This window comes from Cibotium barometz, chromosome 53 (assembly GCF_041138505.1).
Source record: "Cibotium barometz isolate CiBa-2024 chromosome 53, ASM4113850v1, whole genome shotgun sequence".
Classification (NCBI taxonomy): Eukaryota; Viridiplantae; Streptophyta; class Polypodiopsida; order Cyatheales; family Cibotiaceae; genus Cibotium; species Cibotium barometz.
In genome coordinates this window covers 36122930-36142874 of record NC_141098.1, presented here as the reverse complement: position 1 = coordinate 36142874, position 19945 = coordinate 36122930, and the positions used below count along the sequence as shown (strand labels likewise).

At 45.1% G+C, this 19945-nt stretch overlaps 1 protein-coding gene and 1 pseudogene across 3 annotated transcripts in view; both read right to left on the bottom strand.

The window, feature by feature from the left end:
- LOC147608576 (tRNA (guanine(26)-N(2))-dimethyltransferase 2-like) overlaps positions 1-19945 on the bottom strand; it is a 135052-nt gene that overhangs the window by 91888 nt on the left and 23219 nt on the right. The gene's annotated exons all lie outside the window — the stretch shown is intronic.
- LOC147608578 (uncharacterized) lies at positions 8977-12309 on the bottom strand (annotated as a pseudogene). The gene is made up of 2 exons (XR_015264533.1): positions 10020-12309; positions 8977-9896 (listed from the first exon to the last, which is right to left on the bottom strand). The product of XR_015264533.1 is annotated as an uncharacterized LOC147608578 (transcript).

Sequence of the window (19945 nt, the reverse complement as noted above, 5' to 3'; positions counted from 1 at the left end):
TTCTTTCTTTCATTGTTTCTTTCTCTCTATCTCAACATCCTAGCCCTAACCTACACGGAACCCAAACTTTAGCCTCCACAAAACCCTAATGTGCATGAAACCCTAGCTTGCTCTCTTCTCACAACCATACCTACAATCATGTCCATCGGTGTCGGTGTACCACACGAACTTGCAAGCCTCAACTCTTCTTGCACCCCTCTTAATCAACCAAGCCTTGCACACTTGTGCACCCATCACAACCCGTCACAATAGCTACCACGTCGATACTTATGTTCCATCCACCGTGTGCCACCTGCACAGAATGGCCGCCCGCCTCGACCTTTACCATCTCTACCTGCACCCCTTTTGTTGCCTATAAATTTTCACAACTCTCTCTCTCTCTCTCTACCCGGATTCAGGAGATCCTCACCTGCCATCGCGTAGCATCATCCTCGCTGTCACGTGCACCCTGCACTGGGATACATAGTGACACACTAGCATCATCACTAGTGCAATATTTGTAGAAGTAATACCTTTCTAGGAATATTTGTCGTACGTTGTGACCCCATTGTGAGCCTTCAATCCAGGGACAATCAGGCACGAGCTACGTAGGTCAGTCTCCGAGCCATAGAGGTGAGTCTGGAGACGGTCCTCTTAACCCACTTGGAGAATTCATCAGATAAAGTTCAAGTAGCAGTCAGCCTTAACATTATGTTTGTGCATCAAAAGCATTAGCAATGCCTATGGGCAAGCCAAAAGGCCAGCCCATGGTTACAGCAGCCTGTCCAGCCCTGGACAGCACCTAGAGCCACCCAACAGCACCTAGGGAGCAGCCATGCTCCAATCTACAACAGCGGACGGGTAAGACTAGTTCAGTCGGCCAACATTAAAAGTGAAGCACAAACATTTGATGTCAGCGCTAGCATTTGTAACCACCTCCCTACATTGATCTTCGAATTGATCATTGTTTTGCTCAAAGCTGTTCCATACGTGAGTTGGTAATTACCAGATAGCTCATGGAGCATGAATTGTGATTTGTATATCTTTTGAGTAGCTAATTAAGCAAGAATTCTCATTTTTATCCATGGCTTACATCCATCGCTTTGACGGGCGGTGAAGATGACAAAACTAGACACCTTGGAAGCAACTCAAGATAAAGCCATAGAAACAGAAGTATTGCATATGCCTTGGACAACTAGGAAGTCTTACAAAGAAGAGACCCAAAAGAAGAAGGCCAAGGTGTTTGACCAAAAGAAGTCGAAACAACAAGAGCAAAAGCCGAAGGATGGTGGTAGAACACCTCTACCATCCAGAAGGAAGATGACATATCAACAATTGTCAGAGTATACCAAGGAAGGAAAATGCTTCAACTATATCCCTAGATGAATCCAAGAACATGCCCAAATTCACCTTTTAGGAACGTGCATGCTATATACTCATGATAGTCAACCCACAAGACTATATAACTATCAACTCCATTATGCATAGTATGGACTAGATACTACGACATCCCCACTAACGTCATCAGTGTCCAATAGTGGGTGTAGAACTCTATATCAAGATATGCTCTCACACACACACTCACACACACACACTTTTTTTTTGGTAAAACCAGTTGAAATTGCATTATATCATAAATGTACAAAGGGGTTTGACATAAAGAGGATGTCTAAACCCTAGAACTTAAAAACAGTAGTAAAAAAGTTCTATGCAAGAGACATGAAGATCACCCTCGTGACAAGCATCATACAAAGACTGCCTCAGTGAGAATCTAAAGGACTCATATGAATGAGACAGTGGCTGACCCAAGAAAGCATAATTATGCTGCATCCATATAATCCATAGTGCCCAATATCGAACCAAAGAGAGAAACAAGGAAAACTCTGACAGGGAATGTGAAGATTTGCCAAATAGCCAAAAGAATTTCCCAAATCTCTGTCCCGGAAAGCGAAGATGCAAATAACCTGAAATTCTGTCCAAAAACAACTTTGAGTGAGGACATAGCCATAGCAAGTGAAGAACTGTCTCAAACTGATACGAACATCGGAGACAAGAAGAGGACGCTATCCCTCTTTTGACTAATTTAACTCCCACCGAAAGCGCACCAACCATGCATCTCCATAAAAATAACCTTGGTTGTAAAGGTAATTTACTTGCCCATAGTAATTTACTCCACACACACACACACACACACACATAAGAGTATATATTCACACAAAGCCCTTCATACTGAGTTTCTGTCAAACCTCCGGAGATGCAGGGCAGACTCAGCCATAATGAAGGCTAGCATTCACGGAAGTAGCAAATAGAAAGAATTAGTACAGCAAATAAGTAGTTGATAGGGCAAATGCACTGCTAAAGATAGAAAGAATAAGCACAATATCAACTAGCCGCAACTTGGACGAAAACTTCACAATGTGAAATCTGCATGTCCGCTAATACGGCTGAATTATATACCTAGATGAATCCAAGAACATGCCCAAATTCACCTTTTAGAAACGTGCATGCTATATACTCATGGTAGTCAACCCACAAGACTATATAACTATCAACTCCATTATGCATAGTATGGAATAGATACTACGACATCCCCACTAACGTTAATACGGCTGAATTATATACCTGGATGAATCCAGGAACATGCCCAAGTTCACCTTTTAGGAACGTGCATGCTATATACTCATGGTAGTCAACCCACAAGACTATATAACTATCAACTCCATTATGCATAGTATGGACTAGATACTACGACATCCCCACTAATGTCATCAGTGCCCAGTAATGGGTGTAGAACTCTATATCAAGATATGCTCCTACACATGCACTCCCCACACACACACACACACACACACACACATAAGAGCACATATTCACACAAAGCCCTTCGTATTGAGTTTCTGTCAAACCTCCGAAGATGCAAGACAGACTCAGCCATAATGAAGCCTAGCACTAAGGGAAGTAGCAAATAGAAAGAGTTAGTACAGCAAATAAGTAGTTGATAGGGCAAATGCACCGCTAAAGATAGAAAGAATAAGCACAATATCCTCTTCCTGCACACACACACACACAAGCGGAGAGTGGACATGACCAACAAACCCTCCTCAAGCGAACGGTGTGAACTGTGTGAACTGGAAGCAAGAAGAGTGATCAAGAGAGATCACGATGGCAAAGATGAACTGGAATGCTGCCCTACACTATGCTCCGCAGTAAGAGTGATCAAGAGAGATCACGATGGCAAAGATGAACTGCAGTGCCAATGGGAAAGGCAACCACTATATGACGGGAAAATAGTGAAGCCCCAATGTCATAGTGCTAATGCTAGAAACGCATCACCTGAAATGGATGGCAAAGATCACGTGGACATCAACTGCATCAAATCAAGAGGCATCGCATAATACCCCATGAAGGCAAGCATCCAAATGCCAAGCTGAACTGCATGTAATCCACATCAATGACAACAAGAGAGCAAAGCATAGCTCTGAAACTGCACCAATGATAAGCATAAGAAGAGGTAGCAGATATACGCATGAGTAAAGGCAACAGGATCCAGAAGAGATGCCTGTGAGACATGCAATGTAAGCTGCAAGAGGGAAACTCGTCAATGGAGGATCCGATGAGGAAAAATCAGCAATGGTAGGGCTAATAAAAGTAAAAATGCAGCAATGGGAAAAGCTGAAAATTAGGAGAAAAAGTGGGGGCTCGAGGCGGGCATCAGCCAATGCTATGAGAGGATGGGTAAACTCTCTCCGATGCCATGATCAGTGGCATGTATGGCAAGTGTAAAGATGCATAATCTCACAATGAATATTATACATGTGACATGTCAAAACCATGAGAGCAAGCCAACACTAGCCAAGTGTGCAAAAGGCACTCCCAGTAAACATCACATGTGAGAAAGTGACAATGTCAACACTGTAGAAACAATCCCGATGCAAGGGAAAGCAGCATAAAAGGCATCTCCAGTAGACATCACATAAGAGAAAGCGTCTAGCATAGACAAGAATAAGGAGCATAAGTGACCACGAGGCATCACCAACTACATGTGGGCAAGTAAAATCCCCCCCTGAAATGCATCTGCCAAACAATGTATACCAAGGAGTACAGACTATAAAGCATAGTCATCAAAAGCAACGGCATCAGAAGACATCTCTGCAGGTGATGAAGATGTAAGGGTCAAGGCTCATACATGTGTAGCCAAATTGGCCTGATCTACACCTGTGGAAGAAGATGTCAGCTGCTTCTTTTTTTGCCTCTCAATACGCTTCCTGCATTCCTCTATGGTGTGCCCTGTTTTCCTGCAATAATTACAACGCTTTTTCTTTTCAGGCTTGTCCTCTGTCTTGGGAGGATCCGATCGACTAGGTTTAGGCCCAGATCTATTCCCACAAAAGGGAGAAGCCATTGCTGACTCAACAGACATCATGTTGTTCCTGTTGGAACGAGATTGCTCTTCACTAAGCAAGAGAGTCACAAGGTTGTCAAAAGTGACCGCATTAGGTGCCTTGCCGGCCAACAACCACAAAGTGGTGCCAACTGTCTGATAAGAGTCGGGCAAATTACGCAAAACTGTCTGAACAAGATAGTCATCTATCAAGACCTCATAAATGTTAGTGAGCTACTCTCGTAGATCTTTCACATGCGTAAGGTACTAATCGATAGAGTCACCTTCAAGCATGCGGTCAAGCTTGCCCCGAAGGTAAGCTACACGAGCCTCATTGCGACCTGAATACAACGCCGCCAAGGTATCCCAAGTACCCTTTGCATTGGTGCAAGAACGAATGTGCGGAATGATATGCCTGCGGCACGAGAGAGCAATCAACGCATGGGCCTGAGCATCCCTAGCATCCCAAGTACGTTGCTGCTGAGTAGGAGGAGGACGAGGAGGTGGACCTCCAAGAGGGTGAGCGGGAATCACTTCACCTTTCGCTGGAGCAGGTGCAAGAAGACACTCCTCAGTGCCAGCCATACATTCTTGGCAACCAATACATGCCGCATCATATAAGCCCACATAGGGTAGTTATCCCCATTGAGCTTGTCCTCTTGAGGTAGCATTCCAAAGAGGTCATTATTACTGTTGGCCATGATAACACAGCAAATCTGTCACAAGTCACCACAAGTAGGCAATGCCCAGCAAAACCGTAGCAATACGGGAGATAAATAGCAAGATAATCAATGGACTGAAAGGGAACTCCTTCACCACGAGAAATACATATGCATGTCCCAAATCTCCAAATGTTCTGCATGATGATGCAAATCTGTCAAAGTGTACACAACGGCATACATATACTGCAGCAAACCACAAATGTATACATGTGCCGTGAAAGACACGATCAGCTGACATCTGTAAAAGCTGCAAGTGCTCGAATCCTGGCAAAATCAAAGGTAAATTGGTCAATGCTGCAAAGAGGGACTCAATGTAGAAAAGCCCCAATTTTTAGGCAGCCAATTAGATCAAATCTGAACCGGACCTGTGCGTGTAAATCTGCTAAAGCAATTGTCACCTCTACCAAATGCTGTAATGCCCAAAAAATTGGGGAAAATGCCCCAATGCCAAGTAAATGCGCCTGTAATACCCAAAATGCCTGCAAATAGTGCCAATTTCTACAGAATCACCAAATTTCTAGTGCAATTATGCACCAAATCTGCTCAAATCAATGCCAATGTATTGCAATGTTGGAATTGCAGGCTCAATGGTGAAAAGCCTTAAATTTCAACAAGCAAAATGTGCAATTTCAGAACAAAAACTACCAAATCTCACAAACTTAACTTGTAAACCTGTATGGGTTGAAATTTTTGAAAATTTTCAAATACCTCAAATTTTCCAATGTGTAGGTACACTTTGCAGGAGCCGTGCAGATCTGTATGGAGGGTGCTCTATCAATTTACTGTTGAGCTGTACGGTGGCAACTGGCAACACAACAGCTGCTAGGCGGCGAAGTGTATAAGTGCAACAGGGTGGCGCAGAACTGAATGGCGATGGTGCCGTATGGTACAGTCGACGCACGGTACAGGGCGGTGCTGGGCAAAGGACGGGCGGCGCCAGATCTGGGGCAAGGCGGCGCAGATCTGAGACGGGGCGGCACAAATCTAGGGCAGGGTGACAGATCTGGGACGGGACGTAGATCTAGGCGGGGCGGCGCAAATCTAGGGCAGGGTGACAGATCTGGGACGGGACGTAGATCTAGGCGGCGCCAGATCTGGGGCAAGGCGGCGCAGATCTGAGACGGGGCGGCGCAAATCTAGGGCAGGGTGACAGATCTGGGACGCGACGTACGATGCAGAGCGGCTATTGTACAGTGGACGGGCGGCATACGATGCAAGGGCGACGACAGATCTGAGCGACGGCACAGGTACAGCCGGCGCACAGAGTGCCGTACGATGAAGGGCGGCGCAGATCTGACAGGCGGCCGCGCACAGTGGTGGCGGCTCTGAGGGCGGCGACAAGGCGGATGTAGAGGGAAGTAGGGAAAACCCTAACCCTAATGCAAGATGTAGCCTAACCCTAATGCTCTGATGTGTGCAATAGGCTGAAGCAGAAGGAGAAGCTCAAGGGCAATGGGGGTAACCCTAACCCTAGCAACACCCTGCTCTAATACCAATATTAGGTAGGAGGGCAGCTAGCCTGCAGACACACACACAACCTCAAGCACAGAGAAACGTGAGTGCCGTGAGTGCTGGAAAAGATGTACTCAATAATGATATGAAAGTACAAGTGAGTACATATAGTAGCCTAGGGCAAAGTGCCCAACACACATAAGTGTGTTCACACGAGGAAAACACATGTGTCCAATCACAGGGAAAAAATGCCCGTGAGTAAGCTATGTTCACACATGAACTAGCCGGGAGTGGACATGATCAACATATATAACTATCAACTCCATTATGCATAGTATGGACTAGATTCTACAACATCCCCACTAACATCATCAGTGCCCAATAGTGGGTGTAGAACTCTGTATCAAGATATGCTCTCACACGCACTCCACACACACACACACACACACACACACACACACACACACACACACACACACACACACACACACACGAGAGCATATATTCACACAAAACCCTTCGTACTAAGTTTCTGTCAAACCTCCGGAGATGCAGGGCAGACTCGGCCATAATGAAGCCTAGCACTAAGGGAAGTAGCAAGTAGAAAGAATTAGTAAAGCAAATATGTAGTTGATAGGGCAAATGCACCGCTAAAGATAGAAAGAATAAGCACAATACCAACTGGCCGCAACTCGAACGAAAACTTCACAATGTGAAATCTGCATGTCCGCTAATACAGCTGAATTATATACCTAGATGAATCCAAGAACATGCCCAAATTCACCTTTTAGGAACATGCATGCTATATACTCATGGAGAAAAAGCACATGGACAGTGCCCCAATAAGCCAAAGAAGGAGAATCAACCACAAAATCACCACAGGTGAGTGCTCTCCTTGGAGAACTCATGCAATTGGATGATACTCCTTCAGAGAAGAAGTTGTTTATGGCTTGCAGCAAGGTTGCCAATCAACCTGTTCTTATCCACTTTGATACTGGTGCTACTCACCATTATATCCATCCTCGGATCATTAAAGCTGTCAAACTACCTAAGGAGAGATTTGGCACTCCGGAAACATCAAGTGTTGCCTTTGAAGGGATGCAATCTCAAATCACCCCAATCCTCAAGAAACTTAGGATTGAGATAGGGGAGTATATAGATCATGAGAATTTGTTATGGGAAATCTAAGCCATTGTGATTGAAACCGGCCTTCAGAAATCTGACAGGCGGTGAAACAAACACTCGCACACAAGACACTTCATCATCCATGGGGACCTGGAAAAGGAAACAAAAAAGGGGAGCTAGAGTGCTCCTGCAAATAGTACAAGGACACCGATTGGCCCCAAAACGCAGTGGTGCCCCTTGCGGCATTTCTTTACTTGAACAAAATTTGAGTACAAATTACAACTTGTAGAATCCTCTACCAATAGGATCCCCCGAAGCTTTCACCCAAGACTTCCAAATAAAAACTCTCGTTATTACAGCAAAGCATTCCATAGAGAAGGCACACCTGTACAACACCTCCCTACTTGAAAAGGTCTTCTCCATCGCTACCACTTTCCCAAACAACAATAGGGCTAAACACCATTATGTCCTTCCCTATAGTCACAGCTTGCATGTAACCTCGAGAAAACTAGAACCACACATGAATCCAAAGACATGCTTTCCACATGAAACCAAAGACCTGTATCCAATAAACCATAGACCTAAATCCATAAACCATAGGCATGTTTCCTCGATACCAAAGTCCAGTTTTCTCTCGAAAAACCAATAACCTGTTTCCATGACAAATATACCATCCAATCATGGTTGCCAAAACCTAGAGAGAGAAAGATAGAGGACGTGTCAAGCAATCCCTTAATACACATAAGTCCAAGTCGAAGAGCAACAACACATCTCTTCCAAGAACATCATCCTGTGCATCTTAGCTTGATCCTCTGTATCCCAATCTCGTAAACAAGGCCTACAATCCACGATGAGAGAGAGAACAATATCCACGCACCAGGGCCTACAATCTACTGAGAGAGAGAGAACAATATCCACGCACCAAGGCCTGCAATCTACTGAGAGAGAGAGAGAGAGAGAGAGAGAGAGAGAGAGAGAAACTGATCTCTAGTCTCCACCCCTGCTTCCATTATCGGCCGTGCACTCCTCTACTCGCGAAGAGAAAGAGAGAGACCGGAGACTGCACTCTGAATTTGGTCCACGCAGCAGAACACTGCCCGCCTGGCTGCTTCCACATGTGCAGCCGTCTAAACTTCCACACGTGCAACCGCCAGCACCCGTACGCATAGCCTGACGCCCATGCTACAAAGAGCCTCCTGCCTGGCTGTAGCCCATGTGCGCAGCCCATCTGTACCACACGTATGCGCAGCAACAACCACCTGTACCACACATACGCGCAGCCCGATGCAACCCGCCTGGCGCCAAGGTGATGTGCACGTGACCTGCTCCAAGGTGATGCGCCCACGCAAGGTGGTACCAAACATTATGTACTGTACGGATCCGTACGTATTGTACGTTGTTTGGTACAGAAAACAATTTTAAGGTACATAAAAATACGTACCATTGGTAAAAATACATAAAATCTCAGAAATTTCAGCCACCTACATAAAATTTCAGTCCATGTCCACATTGACATATAAAACTTTCGAAATAGAGACAACAAGGTCACAAACCTACTAATTCAAAAGTGAGAAATTAGAATGACAAGTCGTCAATCATACTTAATAAGTTAATCGTACTTAATACTTAATACTTAATACTTATTACTTAAGACAAGTCACATTGTCACAAGTGAGTCGTGACAACTCACAATTCACATCAAAAAATGATGAAATTTGAAAATGAGTCTATGAACAATGACAAAATGTGCCATGTCCATACAACACCAAATCAAAACTAAGGTAATCCAAATCAAAACTCATCATCCGATGAGGATGATGACCCTGGAGAATCAAGCATATAACCCTCCGTGATGACATTGCCCTCGTCATCATACTCAAGCCCTGTCATCATGGACACAGGTGGGTGGGCTGCCTCAGATGTCCCTGTCCCTGCCTCTGCATCATCCTGCTGGGTAGTGTGAATGAGGCGAACGGCCTCATTCGCACGTGCTCGAGGAAACTGAATAGGCAGCTTCCCTCTCCAGGCGCCTCTCCGGCAAAACTCTCTGCATCTGCAGGTCCCTCATGTAGCTGAATTTTATAAGCCCGGGCTCTCGATCTCGTCACCCGCCTGTCTACACTCTCCAGCTCTCTATGCAGGAGGCAAAGAATCTCGTCCTCCTCATCTCTCAACCGTTGCTCTGCCTCATCAATGGTGGTAGGATCTGGCACCAGCTTGACACGCGTTGGATCCACCTATTCAACGTAAAACCAAAGAGAACGCGGAGTGTCAACGACTCAACTGTGTGTATACTATAGTATAAAAGCTATGTAAATGGGAGGCCAATCCCCATAAGAGAATGAATAGGATAAACTCACCTGTTTTGGGGTGCCCAAAGCATGATAAGCTCGTACGAGCTTCATGTTGGCCCTACAATAGACCAGTTTCTCTAGTTCAGAGGTGCTCAAACGATTGCGTATCTTTGTATGTATGAGCGACCTGCTGAACAATCCTGCACTCCAATTCAAAAAAAGTGCTTCATTCATGTGAGCTCCGCAATTCCCAACAAGCTTCACAAGACTAGTTCATATGGCATAGTACATACATGATATACATACCTGAGATAGCACTCGCAGAGCTATATCTGTAAGCTGTGGAAGACCCTGTCTTCCATAGTTTTGCCACCAAGTAAGAGGAAGCTTGGTGGCCTCTGGTCTAAGAGCAACAGCTCTAGCAAATGAGAGTCCCAAGTTGTTGACCCAGCTGCAGAGCTCCGCATCAATCTCCAATTGCTGCTCCACATCAAACATACTATTAATGTACCTATCTCATAAGGTGAGCAGCTCCCTATCATGAAAGAGAAGTGGCGTCTTGTAGAAAGGATGCAGCCATCCCATGAATGGGGCGACTCATATACCCCCATCGATAATCCACAATAGCCAATATATCATCTCGACTGCAAGAGTAAAATAAACAGAGAAGTAGAGCAATTAGTAAGTCAAGACTCAAGAATCAAGATTCTGTAATCGGCCATCAAGAATCAAGATTTTACTTACCAATTCTGTGTCAGGGACGTACAAGCTGCAATATGACTTCATCTGCATGAAGAGGTGGTACACTAAGCCCAAAGTGGAGCCCTCCATGTCTGTGACTCGCAGAAGTACAAATACTAGTTGCAAAGCCACTAAGAGAGTTTGCACATCCGTCCAGAGGGTCTCATCCAGTATCCGTCTCTGTATGTATTTGGTGGGCTCTGTCTGTGAATGATACATATTTCTCCACTTTGGATCCACAACTGTCTGTAATAGTGGATCTCTCAATTTGAAAAGCCTGTGTAGCACCAAATACATATAGGCAAATCTTGTCTTGGATAGCCGCACCATATCTAGGTTGCTGTGGCTCCTAAAGATAGCCAATGCCTGCTGCTTCTTTCTGAAGAATGTAGTGATCTTCGTGGCATCAGAAACTATGGGTTGCACCCAACTCAGCTTGCCTATGTCCTCCATAAGCAAATCAAGGCAATGGGCTGCACATGGAGTCCACACAATGCGAGGAAACTCCACCTCCACCATGTCTCCCATTGCCTTGCAATTAGCAGCATTGTCTGTTACAACCTGCACCACATTCTCTAGACCAACCTCAACAATTGCCTGGCGAATATGCTCATAGATACTCTCAGCAGTGATGCGTTCGCCTGCCTTCCCAGCATCCACAGCCCGTAAGAAATACGTACCAAGACATGAAGAGACAAGAATATTGATGATGTGTCGTCGCCGTGTGTCACTCCAGCCATCCGAAATGATAGTGCAACCAAATTGTTGCCAATCTGCTTTCACTGGCACCAATGCCTTGTCTATCAAGGCCTTTTGCTCATCAAGCATCGTGGTGCGCATCTTTTTGTACTCAAGCCCTGACCATGACTCCGTGTGTCCAACGTGGGCTATAGCTCTGACCATCCTCTTCCATTGGTCAGTCCTCAAAACATTGAAGGAGATATTGCACTCTATGAGAGTGCGAGCAATCTCCATCTCAGCCACCTTTTGCCTTTCTTTGACCCAAGACTGTGCATGCACACGAGAAGGCAAGGTGGTTTGCCTTTGCGTATATGTATCACCCTCATCCTCATCTTGCATGACAGAAGGCCTCTTTCTGGCAGACGATGCCTGCTCAGAAGAGGCAGGCTGAGATTGTGAATCCTCATCAACCTACGTGGATGGACCGGCCAAGTCCCCAAGAAGAGCATCATGAAGCGCATCCTGTGTCTCTTGCGTGCCTCTTCCTCTTCCAGCTGCCCCCATTGTAGGAAAATTTTCAGCAATCAACTGATCTCTCAATGCTTGTGGCACTCTCTTGCACCCTGCACAATTGTTGTTGGTGCCAATGCCTGTGAGGTGCTTGATGACACGAGTAATTGTACTCGTGAGGGTGAAATTGCAGTACTTGCACTGCCATTGTCGAGTGCCACTACCTGCCTGCCCTGGAGTAGTCACAATGCGAATGACGTTTGTGTGCTCCTTCCAGTATGGGTTCTCTCGCTTCGGCATGATTGCTCTGACAAATTCAATGCACAATGCCCTACAATTTCAATCAGGATTCAGCAATCATGCAATGCATAATATTTAGTGGGTAGCTCAACTGAGAGAGAGAGAGAGAGAGAGAGAGAGAGAGAGAGAGAGAGAGAGAGAGAGAGAGAGAGAGAGAGAGAGAAATGAAATGAAATGAAATGAAATGATATATTAACGTCTTCAAAAGGCCAAAATGACCTATGAGACCAAAAAGGTTACAACAATTGGTGGATCTGATACAATGTCTGTGTAAGGAAAGCTAAAAACAATTAAACAACTAACTGAAACTGAAACAACTATGAGGAAAAGTACGGTACCAGGAGCTCCTAATGGATAACATGTGGGAGGAAAACCATAGTGACAGGGGGACGGCGGGACGGCCACGTGGGACGTGGGAACGCCGTCCCGATTAACTGCAGGCGCGGGACGGAGGCGGGACGGCGTAGGGGACGGGACGGAGGGGACGTGGCAAGGGGACGGCCGTCCCCGTCGGAGGGGACGGCGGGACGTTGTCAGCCGGGGACGGGGGACGCCTGCAACGGCGCAACGGCTACAGAAAAGTAGCCGTTTTTTTTTCGGGCAACGGCTACTAGCCGTTGGCGGCTGGCCGTTTGAGGCTGGCCGTTTGAGAGAGAGAGAGAGAGAGAGAGAGAGAGAGAGAGAGCTGCCATATGCTATATAATGGGCTTATGCTACTCCTCTTCTACTCATTGCTCAAGCCTTCCATGAATGATGATGTACCTCTAGGCTCTCCACCATCTCCCTCTCCTACTCAAGCTTTCCTCTCCACTATCTCCCTCTCCTACTCCACCACCTTCCTCTCCACCCTCTCCTACTAGACTACTTCAATCTTCCCTCTACCTCTTCTCCTACTCTACCCTCTAAGCTCTCTCCACCCTCTTCTACTAGACTACTTCAATCTTCCCTCTACCTCTTCTCCTACTCTACCCTCTAAGCTCTCTCCACCCTCTTCTACTAGACTACTACTAAGTTACTAACTATTCATGGCATCCTCTTCTCGTGCGGGCGGTAGGAGTAGAACGGATGGGTGGTCATGGTGGGATGAGGTCAACTTCGAGCCTCCTACTCATGCGGGGGGTGCACGTCCATGGACATGCAAGCTTTGCCCATATAAGCGTGTGGGTGGGGCCAATAGGGTGAGGGCCCATTTGTTGCATGAGCCCGGTCATGAGGTGAAATTTTGTGAGCGGGTCACACCGGAGATAAGAAAGGAGCTTCTTGCAAAGCTTGCCGCCCATCAAGCTTTGAATGCAAGCCAAAGGGTGCGTGGAGTGGATCCCAACACTTATGTCACTCCAACCCAAACATCAGGTTCTACATCGGGTGGTGGTGCATCTTCATCTACCCCTCTACCACGTCCTCCTCGTGGCACTACTCGTGGCTTCACACAAGCCGCCTTCTCAATGCCGCAAGATGGACCAGAGCTACAACAGTTGGCGATCCGGATCTTGAGCCAGTCCGTTAGCTCTTCTTGCCTAGAGCAATTATGGTCCTCCTACAGCCACATTTCATCAAAGAAAAGAAATCGGCTTGGGGTGGAAAGAGCTAATGATCTTGTCTTCATTAGCGCAAACTTGCGCATGCTTGGCAAGAGTGCAAGATGCAATGCCGATACTTTTACACAGTGGGAGATGGAACAGGAGGAGGCAGCTACAACTATTGCACAGGAGAGTGGGACAGATGGTTCTCATCATGAGCCTTCATCGGATGACACAAACCCCATCCACACTTCACGCACTCATGATCATGAGGCTAGCACCTCTCTTATTGGGAGCGCAGAGTATGAGAGCGAGTGACTTATATTTTGTATCGCCTAGGCCCGCGAGTGACTTATATTTTGTATCGCCTAGGCCCCAACATCTTTTGAGTATATCTATTTAATGTTATCAACTTTAAAGTCTTTCTTTTCCGACTTTGCAAGTCTTGACTCTTGACTCTTGCACCTCGTAGCGTAATTTAATTTTAAATGTAATGTGTATCATGATTCATAACTTTTGGAGTTAGAAAGCTTGTTGTTATTGATTGATTAATCTTGATTCTTTACTCCTCTAAAATTAACAATTTTGAGTGCCGTCCCCACCCCCCGTCCCCGTTCCCTACCTTTAGCCGTCCCCGTCCCCGTCCCCGTCCCCGTCCCCCGTCCCCGTCCCCGTCCCCGTCCCCTATGAGGAAAACTCCAGCAACAAAGGTAAGCATCATACACATCACTATCCAAAGATGTCTCTCATCGGTCGATGGCGGATATCCTCAATGTCCTCCATGGTGAGTACTCTGACTGGACGTCTCCCATGCCGTGCTAGTATGAGGCTGAGAGCTCAGTACACAGTCCACAGATGGTGGGCTAAGGCTCTGAGACAGAGAGAGAGAGAGAGAGAGAGAGAGAGAGAGAGAGAGAGAGAGAGTTATGTTGCTGCCTTGGGGGCCTGAGCAAGGGTGGGTGGGGAAAGTGGGGCGAACAGAGAAAATGCGAACAGGGGAAGGAGTCGCGAAGGAGGCGAAGCAAAGGGAAGGCGGCGGCGACAGTAGCAAAGAGAGAGAGAGTGCGACTGTAGAGGAGTGAGAGCATGGCAGATGGCGCTTACCGGAAGGTGTACGCCGTACGGCCTCCAGAGTCCAGACGCTATCGCAAGCGAAACCCAAAAAAAATCACAGGCGAAGCGTTTATCGTAGGAGAAAAAAAAACGTACGGATCGATCCGTACGGTGCGGATGTACGGTACGGATTGGATCCGTACCGTACGTTTTGATCCTACCTTGCGCCCGCGTAAACAACATGACGACCACACGACCCTGACCCACCATAGTCACGACCACAAACCGAGAGAAGCGCCTCAAGCCACTCGACGACTTGACACAGCGATCTGCCTCTCCTTCAGCTCCGCCACCCTTTGCTTTATAAAGAGGCGATTCGCTTTTCAAAAACACCAAAAGCAACAACGCAAACTTCCAAAAAAAATAATGTTTGAAGCCTTCGAAGGTTATTAAACCTTATAAACTTTAAAATCCCTTTGGCCAGCCCTTTCACACTTGGGCTGGCCACACATATGAGTTTCCTTTTCACATCCAAACTGATGCATGTTCACACTGTCCATCCCGTGCCCACCTACTTGTTGTCCAGAGGGAAAAACACAGGGTCGTAACAGTGATGTTGTACTTGGTATGCCTTGGCATAGGAGAGTTGATCTAGTCATTGAATGGGACCGAAGCAAGTTTAGGTTCCCTTTAGAGAGTAAGAATGTATCTTTTGATGTGGGACTTGAAGGAAACTCTATTCCCATGATATCCCATGTTCAAGTTTGCAAAGCAATGAAATCATATGTTTCCTCGTACTTGCTTTTTTATAAAAGACTCTAAAAATAAAGAGTCAAAGCCTAAAGAGTCCCTCTCTAGTTTGTATAGAGAGAGGATTGATTTCCTAAAGAGGTATGAAGATTATTTTGCAAATTCTTTACCAGATGAACTACCACCAGAGAGGCTAGAAGATCATCAGATCGACCTCATTCCTAGGAGTTCGCCTCCAAACCGACCACCATACCGCCTAAGCCTAGCCCAATAGGAGGAGATTATGAAGCAAGTAAATGAGTGATTAGAAAAGGGTTTGATTAGGCCTCGTTCTTCATCCTTTTTCTCTCCAATATTCACAGCCGAGAAGAAGGATAGGTCTTGGCGCATGTGCATGGATTATAGAGCCCTCAACAAGATTACTATAAAGAACAAATTTCTCATACCTAGGATTGATGATAATATCCTAGACAAGTTGGATGGATCCAAAGTGTTCAGCAGGATAGACTTGAAGACTGGCTATCATCAAATAAGTTTCCCAATCCTAGGATTGATGATATCCTAGACAAGTTGGATCGATCCAAAGTGTTCAACAAGATAGACTTGAAGAGTGGCTATCATCAAATAAGGCTAGCTCCAAAGGATGTGCACAAAACAATGTTAAGGACTATCTTTGGGCTATACGAATTTCTTGTGTTAACCCTTTGGTCTCACTAACGCCCCTACCACATTTAACAGGATGATGGATAGAATCTTCAGAGCCCATCGAAAATTCACAGGTACTTTCTTTGATGATATCTTAGAACATTCTAATGATGAGAAAGAGCATAAAAAGCATTTCACTATTGTTTTCCAAGAATTAAGAAAGCACAAGCTTTACGCAAATGGCAAGAAGAGTGCATTCTTCATGTCAGAATTCACTATTTGGGATGAGGTGTATGAGTGCTGAAAACTGTTTGTATCCTGAAAACACAAAGTTCTGTAGTGCTTCTTCTAGCTGAATGCTGATGATGCTGCAATTTAATGATGTATGGCTGAATGCTCAAGCGTTGATGCTCCTTGTGCTGAAGGACTGGAACACTCGACTCCAAAGATGATGAGATGGAATGAATGATGCAAGGCTATGCTATTTATATGCCCTTGTGTGCTGGTCGGCTGGTTGTGAAACTGGCCAACTGCTACACGACTTGCATAAATGGATAATGCTTAAAATAAATGGTAAAAATGCCAGAATAAATGTTGTAAAATATGGTAAAAATATTAGATGATATTCCAAGGCTTCTGTTGTGGTCTATGTGCAAATGAGATGAATGATATGCAATATGCAACCATGATCCGATGCAAACCCTAAGGCTTCTACTAGCTCTATATGCATGAATGATTCTCTCCAAGTGGGTTAAGGGACTTGACTGACTAATTGGCTGACTCTCTAAGGCTGAGGAATCACCTACGTAGCTCATGCCTAACATATCCTGGATTGAGGATTACAATGGGACCACGGCGTACGACAATTATCAAATCCTAAAGGGTTCTACTGTTGTACAATGGAGCACTGATGATGAGCCATCTTATCACCATGCACTACAGTGCAGAGTGCATGTGACATTCCCTCCTGCTTAGCTTGGCGACATGTTCATGGCTTCCGAGTAGTCCACCAATAACTAGGGGTACTCTTGAAAGAACTCTTCGTCTAGCCAAACTGCTTCGTGGGTACCTCGATCTCCGAACTTCGTATAGAACTGACAGAGTCGTCGACCAAAACCATGCTTCCAATGATGAAGAAGGATCTACTCAAGCTCAATGATCTCTGATTCGTCTACCACGTCTAGCTGTTGTTCATCTGAAACATCAAACACTTCCGGTCCAACATATGGTTTTAGCCAAGAAACATGGAAAACATCATGCATCATGCAACTGTTAGGCAACTTCAATTTCATGGAGACATCACTTAACTTTTTAACTATAGGAAAGGATCCAAAACTATCGAAAGAAAGCTTGGGACAATGTTTACCCACTTGTTTCAAACCCTGTTTCATGATGTGCAAATAGACCCAATCCCCTTCCTTGAAGTGGACATCTGGTCTAGACTTATTTGCATGTGTGCTATAAGCTTCCTCGGCTTTGGTCAAACGGTCTTTAACTGACTCAATGATTTCGAAAAATTCTTCCGTCATTTTGTTAGCCTCAATAGATAGAGACACCATTCTCGTCAAAAGAGAAGAGAAACGATGACCAAAGGTTGCCTCATACAGAGTACGTTCGACACTGGATGAATGAGTATCGTTCAAAATGGCTTGGACCAATGGAAGATAATGTTCCCATTTGGACTGCTGGTCATGACAGTATGACTTGAGAACATCAAAGGCCAACTGGTTATCGATTTATGTCTGGTCGTCTGTCTATGGATGGAATGCACTAGACAACCATAACTTGGTCCCAAAGTTCTCGCATAATGCCCTCCAAAAATGCGAGGTGAACTTGGAATCCATGTCTGATGTAATGGTGCTAGGCAAACCACAAATGGGGTACCAATGCTTGAGAAAAAGGCGGGCTACGTCCTCAGCTATGGCCGTATGCTTACATGGGATGAGCATACAGAACTTACTAAAGCGATCCACACTGGTAAAACACTAAGTGTTACAAGATCCGGTGGATGTTGGTAGAGGCCCTACAAAGTCCATAGAAATGTGGATAAAAGGTCCGTCAAGAAAAGGCAAAGGTTGAAGTAAACCCATCTTTTTCGTATGTAGAAACTTACTTTTTGACAAATCTTACACGCTTAAATATGTGAATAAACATCACGCCTCATTTTTGGCCGATAAAAGAACCCGTTCCAATTTCTTAAGGGTACTGTTGATACCTCTATGTCCTCCAACTAAGGAGTCATGGGCATCATGGAGAAGAGCTGCTCGCTTTTCCCGAATTACACAGACGGTTCTTGTAGAACAACCAACCGTTCTGCACTGAGTAATGGCCAGGCTCAAAAGTGAGGGCTAAATTGTATTAAGTACCAAACTCAGGGGAATCGACATACTGATCTTTCATGCTATCTAAGTCTTTCCCAGTGATTTCAAGAATTGTAGACTCTTGCATGGTCTAGACGTTGGCCTTTCGACTAAGAGCATTTGTGATTGGATTATGCTTACCAGGGATGTACTCAATCATTCATCCAAATTGTTGGAAATTTGACTCCATCTGGCTTGCCGATCATTCCAATTGGCACTTGGCATAGTCTAAAGCCACTTAAGCGCTTGGTGGTCTGTTTTAACTGTGAAAACCTGTCCATAAAGAAAAGGCTTCCAATGTTTGAGCGATGTGATCACACCCAAAAGCTCTTTATCATAAACCGAATAATTCTTTTCGACGACATCCAACTTTCTATTGTAGTAGGCCACGGATCTATTGTCCTGTTGAAGAACTACACTGATGGCTACATTACTGGCATCAGTAATGACCTCCAAAGGTTCACGCCTAGGTGCTAACTTCAAAACAGGCGCTTCTGAGACTGCTTTCTAGAGTGCACAGAATGCATCAAGCACCTTGCCTATGACTGTGACTTTTTGTCTACGAGTTTTCACCCCCTTGAGCAAGTCAGTGAGAGATGCTCCAAGGTTGGAAAACTGGTGAACATGTGTAAAGTATGCTTGCTAAAGACCTACGAAAGAGCAGATCTCTTGGGCGGTCTGAGGGATGTCCGAATCCAAGATCTCTTGAATCTTTGAGGGGTCCAATTGAATCCCAACGGAACCGATGATATAGTCCAAGTATTGAATCTCTGTAATGCTGAAGATAGACTTTTTGGCGTTTATGTAGAGACCATTATCTCGCAAAAGTTGCAAGACTTTCTTCACATCTTTCTCATGCTACTTCGTAATGGGCTGAGAATATAAGTATGTCATCAAGAAATATGAAAACACACTTACCAATGAGCATAGTAGCTAGGAAACGCGTTTCCTACAAGGAAGGAAACTTGCAAACGTTTCCTTACAGGAAAGGCGTTTTTTTCAAGCAAATTTTTTGACTTTTTTTTTTGCCCAAATCTAACGTCGAAATCTGTGCGACTCTTTTGATAAAGTTTTTTATGTAGTATCATGTATGTTTTTTTTTTTGTGGCATGGAATGATGGATGGTTGGATCATGGATCATGGACACTGGACCATGGTCTATGAATCATGATCATTTGACATTGATGATGGATAATTATATGGTTTTTGATATTTGTGATTCAAAGACTGTAGACTTCAAATTGATGTTTCAACGTATCCTGTTACAACCCTGTGTTTTTCCCTCTGGACAACAAGCACGTGGGCACGGACACCGGCATCGGCACAGGATGGACAAGTGTGAACAAGCATCAGTTGGATATGAAAAGGAAAACCCATATGTGTGTGGCCAGCCCAAGTGTGAAAGGGGACAAAAGAGACTTTAAAATTTATA